The sequence below is a fragment of the Neodiprion lecontei genome, chromosome 6, assembly GCF_021901455.1.
Source record: "Neodiprion lecontei isolate iyNeoLeco1 chromosome 6, iyNeoLeco1.1, whole genome shotgun sequence".
NCBI lineage: Eukaryota > Metazoa > Arthropoda > Insecta > Hymenoptera > Diprionidae > Neodiprion > Neodiprion lecontei.
In genome coordinates, this window is record NC_060265.1 from 19,419,149 (window position 1) to 19,438,089 (window position 18,941).

Consider the following 18,941-nt stretch of genomic DNA (forward strand, 5'->3'; position numbering starts at 1 on the left):
AGAATCAAGCTCGTTATTCAAATTGCTCAGTGGCTACGGTGTAAAGATTACGGTACAATCTTTGTTGCCGCCAGCTGAATTCTCAACAGCTGCTCGCAGTGCTTATACAACCTCGAACAGAATATCCACCGTTTTTTATTTGAATAATTATTATCATAATTATCCTGCAGTATGGGATTCTATAGGTATAGATTATACCGATTAATGCACTTCTCCGTGAGGACCAAAAGTTTCACTAACTATAAGTTGAAGTTGCTACTCCTTAGAACTCGTATTATAGTTTCCGCTGGGAAATCGCGGAATTAAATTATAAATATTCCTATATCTTCAACTGCGACAATGTTTTAATCATTCATTTTTTCTCTTCTATCACTGAAGCGATTGTCATCATTTATTTGCAAGCTAAAGACGCCGTGTTGTATCCGATGAAAATAATCGGTCTACAGTCTGAAGAAATCCATCGGCTAACCCGCATTACGAGTATAAAAGAAAAGGTATTATCTTCATTTAACGCATCCGACAACCCTTGTGTATCGATAGCCCTCGTCTCCAGACGCGTGAGGGTAAAGTGCAAGCACAGATTTGTGTGTATCGACCAATGATTTTGACAAACAGTATAAGAAATCACTTGGGTGAACCCGCTGAACGGATTTACCCCACCATCCCTCCGCACTCCAAGCAGGAGTTATCGAACATGCACTGAGAAAAATTTTTAACTCCGGTTATCAGTCTCAGTCTTTGACTATTTTCATTTTTTACCACAATCGAGAAAATATAGTTCTAGGTAGAAAATGAAAATTAATTTTCTAGCTGTTACCGGAAAGTCTAGTATCCGTTACTATTCTTTCTCATTACGATCACTGTTACTATATTTTCTTGCAACTGATGCGAAAATTTAATGCTTGTGCGACGATAAATTGACGTTGAAGCCTTGTTTAACTAAAAAAGTAGAGTAAACCTCGAAAACTAATTTTGCGTTGCAATTACCGAAAAAGGATCGACAATAGCGCAAAATGGTTACGCGTACCTCGTTTTTCGTAACTCCAACAATATTCAAACAGTTTTTTTAACGATACATGTTTTACTGAACTTTTCTAGTCACTGTAGCAAATGAAATTTTTCTCAGTGTGAGTGTGAAATTGGTGAACCGTGATTGTTGCAGCTGGAACAAGCACAGTTTGAAAAATCGCGTCATCGATCAAAATCCGAACAAAGGGATTGACGATAATTCAAATAACGCCACGTAATTGATGTAAAAATATAAATATAGAAAATTGCCGACCTTTGGTGACAGCTAAAAAGTCATTCGGTTGTATCGACAAGGTTAACGTACCTGTGAATACAAAAGTAACATATTTCCGTGATTTTACCTTCATTCAGTTACATTCGAAGAGGGATCGACACGCGAGTCGTGGGTCGAAAGTGGTCGTTGTTCCAATGTCCCGTCGACTGTTTATCCGCAGTGTAATATAATCTCCGATAACGCATATCGCCCCCCTTTTCCGAGGACATGACACGCCCTGATCAATGCGCGTCAAAAATTTTTATCTGCAGCCGGTAGGTATTATGTGCACACGTAAGGATGATTGAACGGCTGTGATTAACGTTGACGTGAAAGCGGTGCGTTTTACCAACATGCATCCTGTCCCGCACAAAAGAACCGCGATTTATACGACGCGCTGATAACACGCTTCCACGATTACAATATTCAAGGCGCTATAATTCGACCGGACAAAATACAATACAAACGGGGAATACAATGGGGCTGCAGGGCTGAATTCGGGAGAAAATATCATATTCTCATGCTCAAATAATCAAGGTTGCGCGTTATCGGGGTGATTTTATCCAGTATAATCACCTCGGATATATTCACCTCATCTTTTATTCTTACGGAGATAGTGTGAGTTACGTTTTCTAGTCTTCATTTTCACGTAGCTAAATCTGCTGTTCATCTTGATATTTTTTTACGGTAGAGAAGATAAGATAAACAGCTTACTGAATCGTATAAGGTGACGTCAACAGGACTCGAAACGCAGAAGTGAATTTTGCGAACGTAAATTGTGCAACAAAAACGTTCCTCTGAAAGAAACTTCTCGCAATTTACTATCAATGAGCGAAAGGATTTGCTTCAGAAAAACATATTTCACCACCCTTAATTACATTTCACTTGATATCACCAGATTTTTCGTTATTTCAAAAAAAAAGAACAACCGTCAAGACCATTAAATCACCCTCGTTACCTCGACAAAAAATTATTCCCAGTAACAACATATCTTTTTCTGACGTCCGCAAAAAGACATTTCCTTCAATCAACATTAGTTTTATTTTTTTTTTTTTTTTTTAAGTGTATTAAGAATCTCCCGTTCTTATGGTTATCTATTCATACCACATTACGTATAGAGATAATTGCTTGAGGAGCCGTATCTTTCATTTTACCTCAATCAATAATCTCATCTTCGTCTGATAGTAGTACTCGTTATTTTGCAAGCTACATAATTATAACGAGCTCCTCGAACTCGATTTTGAACCTCGCGCCCGAGCCCAACGTCAAAAACATGTCAGGCTCCGACCGCTGGTGAAAGAAATTTGGAAATTGTTCGCGCTCCGCGATCGCGTCTCAAGTATTTCCGGAATTTGATTCTGACCTTAGTCGTAATCCCGGATCGTCATCCCTCCGTCCCCCAAGATACCAGCCATCGACAGCAGCAGATGCCAGAGCCCCGAAAGATGGCCGAGCGAGGGGAACTCGTGTCTATGAGACACAGGGGGTATAGGGGGGGGAGGGGGGGGGGGGGGCAGAGTTTTATTGCCCCGCTGATAACGGATGAGAACTTTTACTCCAGGCGGTGCCCGTGACTCATCGCATTTTCCTAGAGAAGAAACCCGAGGTCTGCAGGGGTGCGAGACCGGCGGACCCTTCGAGAAGGCTGGCACCGTGGCTCCGACGTCGATGACAGTACAAAACGGTACGGGGGATGAAACATATTGTGCTCCTTCCCCGCAGGAGTCTCATTTCCAGCTACATTTCCGCCCCGTAACCACCGCAATGAAATTCCTTTTTATTTCCGTTTTATTAACCACCCATTTCTACCTCACTTCCTTCCTTCAACTACTCTTTGTCTAGCCAGACTCACGCCCCAGTATTATCTCTTGGCGTTTCCTGTTTTAACGACTGTTTTCTCCTTCGTTTGAATTTCGAAAGTTGGCGAGTATGTCGCGTAATCGCCGAAGACTCGTTACTACTAATTTCAAGTATCCTTGCCTCGCGGTCATAGTGATGTAACAAACTTACCTGGCGTTGGGTAGACTTGATTATATTAGAAGCCCCTGCGAGGCTTTGAACCTTGTGTAGAGGATTGTATCATCATATGCAGGGCGACTTGTGATAATCAAGTGGAAGTAAAACTTCTTTAACGTACACGTTGACGAAGCTTGCATAATATTGCAAAAACGCTGGCTATTTACATGCTCATTTGAGGCAGGCATTTTTTCTCATCTTTAATAGACTCAAAATTTGGAAATTGGAATTACTTGATTTCGATGAAACTTGCTACTTCAGAGTTTTTTGAGAAGGCTGATTACGGGCATAAAATTGAAATCCAAAAGTGCAAAATAGTGGATCTAGAGAGCCTACCATTTTAAAATCTTAGATTCTTAATTCAAATTTGTAATTAATGCCTTCAGAAACACTCAGGTACCAAGTTTCGTCCAAATCCAGTAATTTCCTGTATTTCAGTTGGAACCATAATGGATCCAAGCTTTAAGTTCGAGTTCGTAATTATCGACTACGAAAATCCCGGGTCTTTAAATTTCGATTCAATCAGCGGTCAGGAAAATGTAGGCCCCAATTCGTTGAATACAGCTTGCAGCTTTGCTGCATCGTAGCTTCATCCAATACGCGCGCTGGAAAACTTTCACTTAGACTTTACCATCCTCATTTTGCATGCACATCACGACTATTGGGCTGACGATCTGGGAGTTACGGTACACGTTGTACAGAGACTACGAAAAACAGTTTCTCGATCATCTGGACCGGACGCACTTTTGCCACTTTGAATCCAACCAAAAAAAAAAAACACAACCGCAAAAAAGTAGTTGCAATTGCAGACGCGTATTTATACTCACAGTTTCATTGATCGCAACCAAGTACGTAACGAGTGATTACAATAATTCGCGAAACAAAAGCGGCCATCTGGCCTATCGTAAAAACCCCGGAGAATATCCGATGAAAAGACCACTCGTTCGAACAATAACTCGTTCACAGGGACGAGAAGTGGGAGGAATGAATAGGCAGTTTCAAGAAACGACAGGAAATCGGAAAACGGACTTCGGATTAATGACGTCCATTATCGTCAAACTCGATTATTATATTTTTGTGACGCGGAAGTAGTCATCATACTTTGAGCCATAAGTGCAGTACAAGTACTCAGCTTCCCAGAACTGCTGTATTCTTCAGCCAATGGACAATGCTATGGGGTACTTTTAACGTTACAGAAATTCTTTCGCCTCCTGCATTACAGTTTCAGCTGGGATAGATGTAACGGTTTTGATCACTTTACCACACTGAGAAAAATTTCATTTGTTACAGTAACTAGAAAAATTCAGTAAAACATGTATCGTTATAGAAATTGTTAGAATATTGTTGGAATTACGAAAAACGAGGTACGCGTAACCATTTTGCGCTATTGTCGATCCTTTTTCGGTCATTGCAACGCAAAATCAGTTTTTGAGGTTTACTCTACTTTTTTAGTTAAACAAGGCTTTAAAGTCAATTTATCGTCGCACAAGCATTAAATTTTCGCAACAGTTACAAGAAAATATAGTAACAGTGATCGTAATGAGAAAGAATAGTAACGGATACTAGACTTTCCGGTAACAGCTAGAAAACTAATTTTCATTTTCTACCTAGAACTATATTTTTCGATTGTGGTAAAAAATGAAATTAGTTAAGGACTGAGCGGTAACCGGAACAAAAAAATTCTCTCAGTGTACCAATCGTGGCCATATTCATTGCGTGTAACCTGAGCTGGTTATGACCAAAAACGGTACAGCGATGCTTCGATCTACGCAAACGCTAATCTTCAGACAGTGAACTGTACCAAGTATCGAATACTTCTGGCCAAGACCTTTTCAAAGTCGGATTTCGGTTACGAATCGAGCAATCGAAGAGATACAACGTCAAATTAATGTTTACGGGACTTTAAAAAAAGTGACGTTCCAGCCTCGGAGTCCGTGAACAGGATGAGTCGTACGTTACTAATCAACGTTATGAAGCGTGACTTACAAGAAACGGTTCGGTCGTGGCGTATTACTCACCGTCGAATCCCAAGGGAAGCAGTCCCATTTCTCCTCGTCTTGTCATTCGTTTTTCCTGTCTCCTCGTTGTTCCCCGTCGTTCTATCCCGGAAAAGTGACGGACCCTGTATCAGCTCTCTTCTATTCCCGTGTTCCAGTCTTGAAAATTGTCCGGGGACCACGGCGTACTAACGAACGTGACAAGAGCCGAGCGGACTTATCATTCTTGGGATCATATCACGGATATTTGAAATCGGTGGTTCGGAACAGACTGTAATGAAACGTCACCCCGTGTTTGATCTCAGCGGCCGGAAATCCACTATAAATAATTCATCCGGCAAGATTCCGCCGGCTCGAGGTGCTCGTAGGTGCGAGTCCGGTTCCTCGCACTTCGGCACGTCTAATGAAACGAACCTGCTGTTCCTGGCCATGGTTTGAGTTATCGTTTCTCTCGTATCTCCGAGACCCCGCGCGATCGGAATTACGTGAGTACGGTTGTGTGTCCTCGAATCACGCACCGGTTATTGATTCAAAGGTAGATTTCGGCGAGCGTTTTGGAATCAAAAAGAGGATTGAAAAATTTAACGTCATTTTACAACGATCCCGAGTTGTGTTACGAGCTTTGTTTCCGATCAAGCAGACGCAGGTTTGACCGGCGGTAAATTAAGACGAAAATTCTTGAATACTCGCGAAGTAATGAAAATTCTTTCCAAGAGCGTGATTCTTTTACCATCGGGCGAAAAAAAGAAAGAAAGTTACACGAACGGCATTGCGAAAGTTTATCAAGAGCGCTTCTTGAAATTCATGTAAAAAGAATTTCCGAGATTATTTTCTAACGTATACTACTTGCGGACTCGTTCTTTTTTTTATTTTTAATCCTGTAGACGTAAAGAATCTAATTGAACTTTGATGACGAACAGCTGAACTCTGACTACGAAAAGTTTTCATACCCGAAGCATTTCTTCGAGAAGATCTTTCCGACAAATGGGGGAAAATACTGATTCGACCACGTTTGAATTATTCTCTACCGTATCCCGTAATTCTTTAGTGATACGAACGACGCCTCCGGCATCCAGAAACACGCTTCTGGCTCTTTCATTTTTACTTATTTCATTTTCCTTCAAGGTTCACTCATTTCACCCTCGTATCTCTTCAAGATTCTGTATACAGAACTGGTTTTGGCGTACGAGGCTGTTCAGTGCCTGAGCGTCGTTTTGTGCCCGTGTCATTGCAATCTCGAGTGCGAGCCGCGCTCGAACGATTCGTCTCCGCAGGGATGCCAAATCTCGCGTAGATGAGGAGGCGAGCGCGCATCACGCATTTTTTTTAAAACAGTCGAGTTAAGTCGTCCGTCTAGTGACGATCGTGAGTGACGCCGTGCGTTCTCTCGTAACACAACCAAAAGACGAGAGGCCCAAATATCCTCTCGTATCGTTCGCTCCTCGGAGTAAGGTAGATGAGTACGGCCCGAGTGTCTCTCATTCTACACGGGACCGAGTGCCCATACACGCATACCAAGGGTCTTGCACCCTTCCATCATACAACGAGCCCGAGCGCTCTTGGTGTACTACCAACACCAATCATTCATACACGTTCGCTCTACGGAGTAAGGTAGATGAGTACGGCCCGAGTGTCTCTCATTCTACACGGGACCGAGTGCCCATACACGCAAATCATACGAAATTCGATCGAATCGAATAAAACAAAAATCACAATACGAAACGAACTCGAGATCGCGGTGGCGCGAGCCAAACGGGCTGTAATCGGCATATACACATTCATATACACAATCGACACATACTTTTATACGTTTACAAAATACACGTTCATACTTCGTGGGTTTTTATGCCGCAAGGCTTTTCCCACAAGAGCCAATAAACATTCATAATTCGATGGCTCAAACGCGAGAGTTTTTTTTATTCAAGAAAACCTCAACCTCTATCCTTCACCCAAATAAAAAGGGTTCAATTCAAAACTACGAGGCAACTTCGCCTATGAAGAAGCTTCGACTATACAAATTTGGTGTCAGAAGTGGGATACGAACACACGCCCGCATAGAGGACAAGAAGAAAAAGGTGCAAACGTGCATCGTATTCAATAAATCGTGCCACTCTTCGACTAGCCAGCCATCGTCTCCAAACTCGTCACCCCCCAGTTCGCCATCGATGGAAAACGATCATCATCTACAAAAAGATAAGTACACAAACGGTACAAGATTCTTAATATCGTATTATACACTTTTTCTGGCGTTATACGTCTTTCTATAGTTCATAACGTTCGACGTAGTCGAAAACACATTTCGGTCCAACGCACGCTTTGTGTGAAGAACGTAGCATGCATATATCCGACGATCACGTGTATAAAACATAGGTCTCGTTTTCTGTTATGAGAGTCTCGATATCTAGGCGTTGAAAGATAACCGTCGCACGGGGAGGTTTGTTTACACTTGACGCGGGCCGCGCTCGCTCTCTTGATCTTATACGGTGAAAGACGGACGAGTTCGCGCGCGTTTTCGAAAAGATACGCGCTGCACGGGGAGAGGCTTAGAGCCGACCCTTGAAAATCAGTCCAGCTTCGACATCGAACGCATAGACGTCGTATCCTGTTTTTTCTCGAAGATCTCAAATATTTGTACGCACAAGCTCAGTAAAATGGCTGCCCGCGTAAAGTTTATTAATCAAAAGCGTGCGACTTTAAAGGCGAACATTACCAAACTTAAGCGACTCACGGAGGACGCGGATTTTGAACCCGCGAACATAAAAATGCGGGCGGATCGTGTAAAAGAACAATTTCGAACATACGAGGAATTACACGATGAACTCGCATTATTAACCGACGGAGACGGTGACAACGTCGATGACTTCGACGAGTTGCAAGATCGATTCTACGCGATCATAACTAAAATCGAGACAGATTTATCATCGACAGCACCACAACATCCCGGTGTAGCAAACGTGACGTCGCTGCCGATCGACGGCACGCGTCGACTTAAATTGCCGGTCGCCGACCTCCCAAGGTTCGACGGCAACATCGAAAAGTGGCTATCGTTTAAAAATACATTTTTGACAATGATCGACTCTCGCGAAGACATAACGAAATTACAAAAATTCTTGTATCTAAAAAATTGCCTAGAGGGTGACGCGTTAAATAAAATTCTCATTTACAACGTGAGCGAAGAAAATTACGGGACGGCATGGAAGTTACTTCTAGATTCGTATGACAAGACTCGAATTTTGATAGTAAAACATCTCGACGCGATCCTCGAGTTGCCCGCGGTAAAAAAGGCGACACATAAAGATTTAGCGCGACTCGTCGACGACATGCGCCAACACGTGAACATGCTCGCGTCATTGGACGTGATACCAGATGAACACTTATTAGTCCGGATAATCGAGCGCGCGTTACCCAACAATATTCGGGTGAAGTGGGAAGAGACGCTCAATCTCGACACCTCGCCAACGCTCGAGCAAATTTACAAATTCGTCTCCGAGACCGCGTTTCGTTTATATACGCTCGAACAAGATGTATCGCGTTCCAAAACAGAGACCAATTACAAACGACCGCTTCCGAATTATAAAGATCAAAGCGGAATCAAGACACGACGCGGAGAAAATGGCGCGCGTACGTTAGCGATAGGCACGTCAGCAAAGTGCGTAGTGTGCAAACGGGAGAGTCATCCCATATACCAGTGTCGCGAATTTCAAAAAATGACGGTTCATCAACGGTGGAATTTCGTCAAGAGTTCATCGCTCTGCAAAAATTGCCTGCGCTCGCACCGCGGCAAATGCACTTCAACGCATTGCAAAAACTGCTCCAGGTTTCACCACACTCTTTTGCACAACGAATCTCCTGCTGCATCCACCCATGCGACCCAAGAAACGATACCATCGGATACACCTAAGTCGACAACAAAGGTAAATTTAACATGTAGCAAAATGATTACATACAGCTTCACGTCAAGGGCGTTACAGTCGCAGTTGATGCTGAGCGCTCAAATACACGTCAAAGACTCACGCGGTCAATACCTAAAACGTCGCGCTTTATTAGACACTTGTGCGACAGCGCATTTTATCACGGAGGATCTTGTGAGAGAATTGAAACTACCGATACGCGCGTGCACGATCGCGGTAGGAATGATCGACGACGCAAATACAATTTCTAAAGGCGCGGTCGAATGTACATTTTATTCGATACACGATAATTTCAACAAAACTCTCACGTTTCTGGTCATACCGAAAATAGCTGATAACGTACCGAACGAAATCTTTCCTCGCGAATCAATCGACTTACCGCGGAATGTAAAATTGGCCGATCCGCAATTCCATTTGCCTGGAAGGATCGACATCCTCATCGGGTCAGGGACAACGTTGTCATTATTATCGATCGGACAATGTGATTTGTCCCGCGACGGCTGCGATCTCGTCTTACAGAAAACTCAGCTCGGCTGGGCCGTTGCCGGCGGAAAATCAAACACGACGGTCGGGAAACGAACGTCGTGCCAACTAACCGAATTAAAGGAAACAATCGAAAAATTCTGGTTGCTCGATGATGCAAACGCTGGTCAAAGAAAATTATCAGAAAATACAAGCTGCGAAACTCATTTCATTCGAAACGTCACTCGCGAACCGTCGGGACGGTACGTCGTTCGTCTGCCGTTCCGCAGCGCCGATCGAGACCTCGGTGATTCGCGATCTATGGCTTTGCGACGATTTGCTGGCTTGCAAAAAAGGCTTAACGCGGACCCGGTCCTTAAAGCGGAATATCATCGCGTTATGAATGAGTACATAGAACTAGGCCATATGTCACTCGTTGTCGACGAATCGCTACCCGGTTATTATCTCCCACACCACGCGGTCATAAAGGCGACAAGCGCTACGACGAAGACCCGAGTTGTCTTCGATGCGTCCGCCAAAACAAGCATGGGAGTGTCGCTTAACGATACGCTGATGGTCGGCCCGACTATTCAATTGAAACTAATCGAGCATCTTTTACGATTTCGCAGTTATAAATTTGTGATTACCGCGGACATCGCGAAAATGTACCGACAAATTTGGATCGCCCCCAGCGATCGTCGGTACCAACGAGTTTTCTGGCTCCAACAGGAAAGAATTCGCGTATTCGAACTAAACACCGTAACGTTCGGCGTGTCGTCGGCTCCGTTTCTTGCGATACGAACCGTACAAAAACTTGCAAGCGATGAGAGCGCGGATTATCCTAAGGGGGCCGAGGTTTTAACGCGCGACTTATACGTCGACGATTTGTTATCAGGGGCAAACACCTTTGAGGAAATCGTACAAATTCGGGACGAAGTGATCGAAATATTGAAGCGTGGCGGATTCGACATTCGACAATGGGCGTCAAATCACCCGCAGGCCCTAAATAATTTGAGCAAAAAAACCGCAGATATCGATTTTCTGACAGACGAAAATCCTGTGCACAAAACACTCGGTATATCATGGAACGCGCGGAATGACGACTTCCTTTATACGGTGAAACGTATCGAGCCCTCCGAGAAGGTCACAAAACGATATATCTTATCAGAAATCGTGAAAATTTTCGACCCCCTCGGTTTACTCGGTCCGGTGATTCTCACCTCGAAAGTGATTATGCAACGATGCTGGAAAGCAAAAACTACATGGGACGAGTCCGTACCCAGCGCGTTAGATTCCGCATGGCGATCGTTCGCGGAACAACTGTCATTAATCAACAATTTAAAGATTGACCGATACGTTTCGACAAATAACCCAATCGATATCCAGATTCACGGATTTTGCGACGCGAGTCAGACGGGTTACGGAGCTTGTATATACGTGCGCTCTTGCGAGCAGGACGGCGAAATTCGCGTAAGACTTTTCTGCTCAAAGGGACGGGTGGCTCCGCTAAAAGATCAAACCATCCCTCGACTCGAACTCTGCGGCGCTTTGACACTTGCTCGCTTATATCGCGAAGTCCTCGAGGTAACGAGCTTTCGCGTGGACAAGACAATTTTCTGGTCAGACTCGACAATAGTTTTACAATGGCTAAACAAACATCCGAGCGTCCTAAAGGTGTTTGAGGCACATCGCGTCGCAGAGATACAGGAAGTCAGTAAAGACGCGGAGTGGCGGCACATCCGGACTGATCAGAATCCGGCAGACGCGTTATCGCGAGGTCAATTTCCACGGGAATTTTTAAATAACGACTCGTGGCTTCGGGGGCCTGCGTGGCTAACTCAGCCCGAATCCGTTTGGCCGCAAGTCGCGGTAACGCCTCAGAAGGATTTACCGGGGATTAAAAAATCATTGTGCATGTTCTCGCAATCGCAATCGGAAGAAATTTTCAAAAATTTCTCGTCATACACACGATTGATTCGTGTCGTCGCGTACTGCTTACGTTTCTCACCCAACAATAATGTCAAGGGCGCTTTAACAATCAAGGAAATTGAGGAGGCAGAGTATCGCGTTATTCGATTAATCCAACAAGCGCACTTTCAAGACGAAATCGATCGTCTTTTATCCGAAGAAAGGGTGAAATGCGCAAAACTCGGATCTCTGAATCCGCGAGTCGACGAGAGAGGCTTGATTCGCGTCGGTGGTCGTATAAATAAGGCCGATATCTCGCTCGATCAAAGAAATCCGATCCTTCTTCCGTCGCGACATCACGTAACCGACCTTTTGATTCGTCACACGCACGAAAAATTCTTTCACACTGGGATCCAATCGACATTATATAGTATCCGGCAAAGATTCTGGATACTAGACGGCAGAAATCAAATACGTAAAGTCGTGCGACGTTGCGTGCGATGCATCCGGTTTCGGGCTAAACCAGAGACGTACAAGATGGCCGATTTGCCAAAATCTAGAGTAGACAATGCACCGCCGTTCTACCACACGGGAGTAGATTATTTCGGTCCGATACTCGCAAAAGAAAAGAAACATCGGAATCGGAGCAGCATTAAAGTCTACGGCTGCGTATTTATTTGCATGTCGACTAAAGCTATTCATATCGAGATCGCAAGCGATCTGTCAACAGACGCGTTCATAGCGGCTTTACGACGATTTGTCAGTCGTCGGGGCATTCCGGGCCATATCTATTCGGACAATGGGACGAATTTCGTCGGCGCGAACAGTCAACTTCGTGAATTTTACGCTGTCAGAGAGTCCGAAGACTTCCGTTCTCAACTGTACGAATTTACGTCGACCAGAAAAATTGAGTGGCATTTCAATCCGCCCCTCTCACCTCATTTCGGGGGTATATGGGAGGCGGCTGTAAAGTCGTGTAAACACCATCTTAAACGCGTCATGTGCGATTTTTTGTTTACGTACGAAGAATTGACTACTCTAGCAATCGAGATTGAGGGCATTCTCAATTCGCGCCCATTGTGCCCTATTTCCACAGATCCAAACGATCCAATTGCTTTAACCCCCGCGCACTTTCTTGTTGGAAGACCGCTCACAATGCTGCCGGAAAATGATCTTTCGCTTGTTCCAGACAACCGAATATCCTCGTGGCAACTAATCACTAAGACACGACAAGAATTCTGGCGCCGGTGGCAACTCGAATATTTGAGCGAGTTACAAAAGAGACAGAAATGGATAAATCCGACCAAAAATATCGCGCTGGACACGGTAGTCCTATTGATTGACAAGAACCAACCATGTATGCAGTGGCGACTGGGTCGAGTGGTGGAACTACATCCTGGAGACGATGGCGTAGTCAGGGTGGTCACCGTAAAAACGACTCGAGGACTCTACAAACGCAACACGAGATCGATTTGCGCTTTGCCCATAAGCGCTTGAGATTATCGGGAGAATTCAACGAAAACGATAATTTTCGAACTCTTCTCAGTTGAAATTTACAATTGATTCTTTCTAATTTTTCAAATTCGAGTTTTCGATTCATACTTACGCAAGATTCAGTCAATATACTATGTAGATGTAAGCCAAGGATATTTCTTCAAGGTCATATTCCAATTAATTATTTACTCTATGCATAAAATATCAACTTTAGACTTAAGGTAATCGCTGTAAAAGGATCAGTTATAATAAGGTTAATGACATGTACTACTATTTGCATAATTTTGTTCGTTAGCACTCCCAACGGGGGGAGGGTGTTCAGTGCCTGAGCGTCGTTTTGTGCCCGTGTCATTGCAATCTCGAGTGCGAGCCGCGCTCGAACGATTCGTCTCCGCAGGGATGCCAAATCTCGCGTAGATGAGGAGGCGAGCGCGCATCACGCATTTTTTTTAAAACAGTCGAGTTAAGTCGTCCGTCTAGTGACGATCGTGAGTGACGCCGTGCGTTCTCTCGTAACACAACCAAAAGACGAGAGGCCCAAATATCCTCTCGTATCGTTCGCTCCTCGGAGTAAGGTAGATGAGTACGGCCCGAGTGTCTCTCATTCTACACGGGACCGAGTGCCCATACACGCATACCAAGGGTCTTGCACCCTTCCATCATACAACGAGCCCGAGCGCTCTTGGTGTACTACCAACACCAATCATTCATACACGTTCGCTCTACGGAGTAAGGTAGATGAGTACGGCCCGAGTGTCTCTCATTCTACACGGGACCGAGTGCCCATACACGCAAATCATACGAAATTCGATCGAATCGAATAAAACAAAAATCACAATACGAAACGAACTCGAGATCGCGGTGGCGCGAGCCAAACGGGCTGTAATCGGCATATACACATTCATATACACAATCGACACATACTTTTATACGTTTACAAAATACACGTTCATACTTCGTGGGTTTTTATGCCGCAAGGCTTTTCCCACAAGAGCCAATAAACATTCATAATTCGATGGCTCAAACGCGAGAGTTTTTTTTATTCAAGAAAACCTCAACCTCTATCCTTCACCCAAATAAAAAGGGTTCAATTCAAAACTACGAGGCAACTTCGCCTATGAAGAAGCTTCGACTATACAGAGGCTGAAATTCTCAAGTCAGAAACGGTGCCGCAGAGACTTACCGGTGCGAACATACATACACATGTATTACACACATATAATACATAGACACACCTGATCCTGCTAAGTAAATTGTAAATTTAAAATTCTGAACGTCAAACGACTAGCAAAGTATCCGAGGCTGCAGAGCCGCGCGTCTGCTCGAGGAAATATGCATCCAACTTTTGATACCTACATATTTTCTTTCCGGGCGAAACGCGCCTCGCGAACATCCTGCTCAGCCGTACCTGACCCTGATTGTTAATTCAGAGTCCATACCTGCAGTTCGGCGCAAAGTGCTGCAGCTGCATTCGAACTCAAATCGTTCCTACGTTTTTCCCGTTCTCGGTAATTTGCGATGTGTACCTGTAATACAGTTTCCTCGTATCCTTTTTCCTTTTCCGTCTCTTCTTCGAATCGGGCGAGAGGAGAAGGGCGGATTTATGGCCTCGCCTGGAGTCCATGAACCACTCGATAAGCGGAGGGTATAATCGTTGATAGGATATCGTCGATAAATACTGCGAAAGCTCTAAAGCTCCGGTGCGGATCCGCGAGTTGTTGGTGTAGAGCGTAATTGCAATCAGCACCGGAACAAGTTGATAGTCGGGAGGTTCATTGTCTCCTCACCGCAAACGAGGGAAAGTGTCGGTAGCGCGGTGCACAACAGCATTGGCTGAGGGTGAGGGGCTGAGTTTCACGGCGTGATTAGCAAATTTCATGCAAATACCCCCGCGGCGCAGAATTCGCGGAGGGGGAGAACTACCCACCGCATGAATATTCCGCTTGCCATTCTCGCGATTTATCCAACAGATAAAGTAGTCCGTGGTGACTGGAGCGAACAGCCTCTTCTCTTCTCAACCCCCGAGCCAACAGAATCCGCGCCTCTTTGGACTCCCCTCTCTTAAAGAAATTTCTAGTAATTATGGTCAACCGTAAAATCGTCAACCATTTTCAGTGCTTTACCATAACCGAAGAATACAATTCTTGGTTGAAAAATGAAAATTAATTTTTTAACTGCGCAAGATGAGGACATGCGTATTTTACTGTTATTTTTTAATTATTCAAGGTTACGTAATATTTTCCTAGATAATGTAGCTAACTAAACAAACTAAACAAAAGGATTTAACGCACGTTGTGACGTGACCAGAAAATTTATTACTTGTACCACATTTTCTTCTGGTTTGATCAATACGTAAACCGTTGTTGTAAAGATACCCGTTTAACTATAGAATTTTTCAATAACTGTAGCAATTGAAAATTTTCTCAGTATACAGACGACGAAATAACTATTGTTTTACGGAATTGTGAAAGGGATTTATTTTACCCAACTTGACAGACATTGTTTGAATTAAACCCTCGCGGATGAGCCATGCGATCTTTTAAGCGACGGTAAAGTTTTTAACTACGGAACTTGTGCTATTTCTGTATCAACTGATCCGGACTTACTATTCTTGTTAAATCGATTGAAAATTTCTAACCGTCGCGTGACGTTTTATAATCTTGCAAATTTTATTCACCTTCGGATAATCGAATGCCTATTGAATATTCATGTACAAGGTTTTTCGAATATACGTAGTATAGGTATAACCGTTGAAGGATTTCCACTTAGAAGAAACACGTCTTGCTACATGTACTTGGAAAATTCAATTAACATTTCAAATAAACTTGAACTTTTCTTGGTTTTCTCCATTATGTTTTGGTTTTCCTTTTTATTCGAGATACTCCGATTTTCCAAAGCTGTCCCACATAACATGAAATCTTTCTAAGAAACTTTCAATAAAATATTTTATAGAAAGATTATGAGAATTTTTTTAAGAACAGCAAGAATCAAGAAATCTTTTGCAAGTTTCTCGCGCGGACATTTTCAACTTGCAGCAACCTTTTTTTGAAATATTTTTGCAATTTTTCTTTCTTTTCATGAAAGATTTCAGAAAGTTTTCTGAAGTATTCATCGTTATGTGGGTGTGACTACGAAGAATTAAATTTGTGCACTCAAAAAGACTTCATACGGCATAATTTACTGCATTGTTTACATTCAAAATTAGCCGCAATCACCGATATATAATTTTTTCCGGGATCCGAACTATTGCTTTGTCCATAAAAAAGGTAAAATTTGACTAATTGTTAATTATAATACCTCGCGAGTAAAGCTCCATTGATCATAAAGAATATCTCGCAAAACGAATAAATGCGGATTCAATTTTCACCGGTTAAATACATTACACAATCCTCGGGTAATCGAATCTATAAATTAGTGACCAAACTAAAAGGAGACTGGGATTAGGATACAGTTCTGTGCCACTTCGCTTGAGACGAGAAGAGAAACTAATTGCTTGTTCAATGTCATTGGCATTATTCTCGTATCAATTATACAACCATCCGTCAAAAAGAATATGACGTAATGATGTATTGAAATGAGCAACTGTTACAGCTGTTCTTTAAAGTCTAGAATTCGATGTAAATCCTAATGAGGAAAAAAAAGCCACGTGACGAAGAGAATCGAGGAAAAAGCAAAAATGTAACAGAAGTTGGCAACTGCAAATTGTGCAGATAGTCGGGATCTGAAGTCAACGCGAGACTTGGGGATCTCACCTCGATCGCAATTCGCCGAGCAAACATCGCGACTGAGTTGTCACCGGTAATTTTACGATCGAATGTCAACTGAATACCCCGGGGAACATTAATCGAACGTTGCGTCGAGGGTGTGAAACGGCGTTGGATAGACCGAAATAACTCTCCAAGGTCTACTTAAATCTCGTTCCTCAATTGAGGTCAATTTTCCTTAAGCCCTCAGCTTACGAGTAATCGGTCGTAACGACAAGGACTTCTGCAATTCTCGGACTCGATGCAGAGAGAAGATTTCTTATCCCCGATAGTAAGAAGAAGTAGTAGATTGGTTATTTATCCGTCGTTTAAAGGTCTGCGGTTAATTTATTTTATTTGCGAAATAAACAGTTTAATCTCTAATTTATATTTACGACGATTCTTGCGGTTATACGTACGGCATAAGGTAAAAGGTTAGCGAAGACATGCTATTGCCTTGAGAAACTCACGGTCGCGACGATGCCGTGCTTTATTTTTACTCGCGTAATCGAATCCATAATCGATTTATTTGCACAATTTATATCCGTCATCAGAGGCAGATGTATTCCATAGCCGGCTTACTGCATTCACCGGGAAAACAACGGGTCCTCCATCACGGTTTGACAGCCTTTCTTCCGGTTCCGAAACCCGAATATCAAATAGACCATTCGCATGCCCGACAGAAAAACGCTGGAATTATTATCATCACGGTAGAAGTCCGAAGGAAGACTCAGGCTGCGGATGGGCTGGAAGTTGTTGTTCATAATTAAAGCGGAGCCAGCAGGTCGAGTTCGTTATAAATTACTGTAAATGGGAAAGTTGAATGAGTAAAAAGCAGCTAGCCTGCGAAGCTACTTTTGAAATTCCCCGCCTACGCTTTACTTCAACCTTCAAAGCATCGGGCTGGCAATTTTTTCGCGTTTCTCTCTTCCAGCCCTCCTTTTACGCCCGCTGCACATCGCCACCGTGTTCGAATTCCAGCGCAGCTCTTCGACCCTTCGACATCGTCTCTTCCAACGTCCGCCGCATGCTTTACTCTGCTTTCATTCGTATTTTATCCGACGCCAATTTTGCCCCGTCCCCTGCTTCCACCCCTGCAGCTAATTTACCTCCCCGACTAGCCCAGGTTTCATCTCTCCCACCGAGTTTTACTCCACCTGGACGGGCGACGAGACGCCCTGACGAAACACCCTGCTGGTCAAGACGGACCGTGGGCTGCGGGGTAATTGGACCCGGAGGCAAATCGCTAGTTGGTTAATTAAGCGGTGAAACTATGACGGCCACCCGACGAACCTGAAACGTGCTCGAGGCTGCGGTGAACGGCGTATGATCGACGTCGATTTCAGGGATCAAAGAATCCGAATCAAGGAAATGTTCTTTGAGATAACGAGGCTTCAATCGAGACAGCAAAGATCATTGGAGATCATTGCTAATCGGTTGAAATCACGTGACAGGGTTAAAAATCGTTGTAAGTCTTGTTGTAAAAGACAAGTGATTCATATTCATTAGCATTTTATCGATGTTCGTCCTATCATCGTGTGCTTTCGTTAATTTTCAATAATTAGCTATTTATTTTTTGAGATTCACTGCGATTATATCCAATCCGGAAATTACTGAAAATCGCCAACATCACACGCAAATCATCGTAATTTAATAGAGATCACTTGGTAGACTGGAAACAAAGTAGAAATTAATTGAATTGAAACCAATTATTCGATTTCCATCGTGTCGATTGTTTAGGAATTCCGATTATCACCCGACTGAAGACTCAGATACTTCACCTCGTGTTATCTACAGTGCAAAAGATACTCCGATGTGCTTTTCTTTCACTTGCTAATAAGCCCGTACACAATCATTGCTCCTGGTTGTAGCTGAAACTTGGTTGTAAACTTCTAACCAGCACGTAATATTGCAGTAAGTGTGTAAAGTTTCAAATATACAAGATGACGAGCTCTTTTGCGTACCCGCCCGGGCACTTCGAACATTCCCTAGAAATAATGAAGCATAGAGGAATAGCGAGGAAATTTAAATTGGCATAAATAAGTGTGCAGAAAATGGGACATTGTTTCAATTTACATTCCTCTCACTGTTCCTTGGACATTCGGCACGCTCCATTTTCGTCAGGGTT

General features: G+C 43.4%; 1 protein-coding gene across 1 annotated transcript in view; it reads left to right on the top strand.

The window, feature by feature from the left end:
* The window catches only part of LOC107220635 (igLON family member 5), an 89,400-nt gene that overhangs the window by 11,091 nt on the left and 59,368 nt on the right, over positions 1 to 18,941 (top strand). The window lies entirely within an intron of this gene.